Source organism: Arachis ipaensis, chromosome B03 (genome assembly GCF_000816755.2).
Source record: "Arachis ipaensis cultivar K30076 chromosome B03, Araip1.1, whole genome shotgun sequence".
Taxonomy (NCBI): Eukaryota; Viridiplantae; Streptophyta; class Magnoliopsida; order Fabales; family Fabaceae; genus Arachis; species Arachis ipaensis.
Window position 1 is genome coordinate 121,707,491 of NC_029787.2, and position 3,534 is coordinate 121,711,024.

A 3,534-nucleotide genomic window follows, 5' to 3' on the forward strand; every position below is an offset into this window, starting at 1 on the left:
TGATGAAGACATTGCCACTGATGTTGAAGAGGAAGCTGCTTCGGAGGGGAATGGTTCTGATGACTAGGATTTGTCTCATAAAAACTGCTGCTGCTCTCTTTTTGTCTCATGAATTCTGTTTCTTTAGCTACTTTTGAACTGTTTCATTTTGGATGACTATAATAACTCTAGATATTGCTGCACCTTTGGTAGTTTAGTCAGTACTTTGCACTATAGACTAACTCTTTTCTGCAGGATGCCAGACTCTGTTTTTGTTGAACTTGCTTATTATCCACCCTTGATGACAAAAGGGGGAGTAATAGCAATGGGATAATAGATCCTAGTACTTCTTTTGGGATTTTTGGTGCATTAATACTTGAGTTTGCATGCTGAATATTCTTTGCTGCATTAATACTTGATTTCACATGCTGAATCAGTTTGCTGATGGTAATTAGCTTGTTGTTGGGCTGATTATGTGATGTTGCTTATCTGATATCCCTTAGCCAAGATAAATGTATTTTATCTCTTTATTGTGCTCTCTTTAAGATCAAAGAAAAATAGGAACAAAGAGGAAAGCACAAATTCAGGGGGAGCTAATCTTGAAAAAAGAAAGGGGGAGCAACACTAAAGCAAGAAACATCAAAGGGAAGTTTTCTAACCTTACTAAAAATTTAAATTCCTTTGATCATTGCTTGATTATGTTTGTCATCAAGGGGGAGATTGTTGAGTTAAGAAATTAATTAATAGAATTGATGATGACAAACATTTGATTAGTGGGCTAATCACCCAATTAGTTTTGATTATTCTTGATAAGTGATGCAGGCTAAAAACAAGTGTTACAGCAGCCCAACATCAAACAAAAGATTTATGCTAATGGGCTGAATGGTAAGTGAAAATAAAGACAAGCCCAAGTCATTCATCTCAAGCAAAATTTCTTCAAAGAAGCAAGGCAAGGCACCAACGGGTTGTTTAATGGAAAACCAATCCAAGCCCGTATCCATCCCACAAAGCTTCTCTTGTAAGATTGAAGTCTTCTCTCTTTCAAAGTGCACGTTTATCTCTCTTTTGTCCTAGTCAAATCACAACTTCAGAAAAGTAAGAAAGAGAAAGAGAGAAAGAGCTTCTTCACCAAGATAGTCACCAAAGAAGCAAGAAAGAGAAACTAAGCTTGAAAGGCAGAAGTCATCTCAACAAATCCAAACCAAATCAAGCTTAGGTTATAGGTAAATCTTTTCCTCATACATGCAACTTGGTTACATCTCTTCTTCCCAACTCTCTGCTCTATCCGAAATGGGATACCAAAGAAGCAAGAGAGAGAAAAGTTTAAGCTTGAAGCACAGAAGCCAAAATAGAAAAACCAAACCAAATTAAGCTTAAGTTAAAGGCAATCCATCTCATCTTGCATGTATCAGATCTTCTTCTCTTCTTCCCAACTCTCTGCTCTATCCAAAATGGGATACAAGGAGAAAGAGGATTTATGTTCTTCTCTGCTGTGTATCTACGGTCTTAAACAAGACTTGGGGACCAAGTTGGTTCTCAAGGGTTCAGATCATGTTGACCATGAGAAGATCTCTATGGTTGCTGTGTTATGGCTTTCGGTCAAGGTGAGGAAATCAGAAGGAAAGTTTCTATTCTTAGGATTAAGGAGTGAATCAGTGGGTTGGTGAAGCTCAAGGCTCAAGGTGTTGACCTTGGAAGAAGAACCAAGCAACATGCAAGGAGATAAAAGAAGCTTGCTGTTCATTCAGAAAGCAAGGAGAGAAAACCAGAGTGTGAAAACAGTATTCTGTAAAGAAGTTCCTCTACTTTGATAATGCTTTCTTTCAAAGAAGCATTCGGCCAATACTGAAGAACTCAAGCTGAGGTTTGCGAATCTGGTTTTGCACATAGCAAAGAGGCTGCTGATGAAATCAATCTCCTTCATGTTTTACTGATTGTAATGTACTTTTCTAAGTTTATCTTTCTGTAATTTCTTGTGAGAAAAGGCAGTGTGAGAAAGCTTAAGAAAAAGCCATGAGTGGAAAAAGGCTGAGAAAAACACTTGAGAGAAAAGCCTAGAGTTATTTTCTGATTTCTTTAGGTTGGTTAAGTGTCTTGTGTCTTGTACTTGTAAGGTATCTCTTTCTTAGTTGGGTTAGCACTAAGAGGAATAGTTAGGTATTAGCATAGCCAATGTCAAGTTAGGTTAGAACTTGAGTGTGAAAGGATTGGGTCAATCCTGTAAAATTGGTGTATATAATACAGTTAACTATAGTGAAATTCTTCCACAGTTGTGGAGGAGACTGGACGTAGGTTGCATAGCACAAGGCAACCGAACCAGGATATATGCTGGTGTTAGCTTTTTTTTTCTCTGCTGTGTTCTGTTTTTTGATAATCATGAGACAAAAATAAATTGTCTCATAAATTTCCACTGCTGAGTTCAAACAGAATCAGAATTACAAATTTGTTTTAAAAGGGTCATAACAGCAACTTAAAAGGAAGGCATAGATTCAACCCCCCTTCTCTAAGCCTACCACAACCTTCAATACGTGGCTCCAAATAAGAAAGTTGAAGGACTCTTATATGAGACTCTTCTTGATTTCAAGCCAAAAAGGATCACCTATTGGGGATTGTGGGTTTTGGGATAGGTTAGAGTGTGTTTGGCATTTTCAGTGGAGGTGGGAACTTCGCCAGTGGGAAACAGAAACATTGGACCAGTTGCTTCATGCCTTACAATCTGTTAAACTGATAGCAGAAGTGCAAGACAGAGTGGTGTGGAAATTTGATAAGGAAGGCGTTTATACTACTAACTCATTTGTGCAGGTCTTGCAGGAAGCGACTCTGGACGAGGAGATTCTGAGTTACAGGTTCACAAAAGAAATTTGGAGAGGTTTAGTTCCGCCTAGAATTGAGTTGTTCACTTGGTTTGCTCTGATTGGCCGGGTAAACACAAATGACCGGCTTAGTAGGTTAGAAATTCTGGAACCAAATGAGAATATATGCGTGTTGTGTAAAAAAAGCAGTTGAAAGTGTTCATCACCTATTGGTTGCTTGTGATTTTTCTTGGCAGGTGTGGTGTGTATTGATCACGGAATTTGGTCAGGTATGGACAGCTCCCGGCACCTTGAAAGATCACTTTGAGAGTTGGAGATCAATTCCTATGAGAAAGGAGGTACGCAAGTACTGGGTAGTTGGTTTCTTTTCAATTATATAAAATATTTGGCTACGGAGGAATGATGTAATCTTCCAGAACAAAACAGCAGGAGTTGTAGAGTGTGCGACACAATCAGTGCTTTGTGCTACGGAATGGTGTGAAAATTAGCTCATGATATTGATGGCTATGCTGGAGATGACATAAGAGCTGATTAATCGTTTATTTTATCTAAGTCTATGTACGCTCCACCTTGAGTGTTGAGCTCTTTCTTTCAAAAAAAAAAAAAACTTCAAATTTAAAATAGATTAACTATTGAAAAAAATTGTGAATTATATCATTGCTGATAATACACCGGAGATATCTTAAAAACCTAAACGAAAATTTGAGAAACTGTAAGAAGTGTAAAGACTAAAGAATATCTT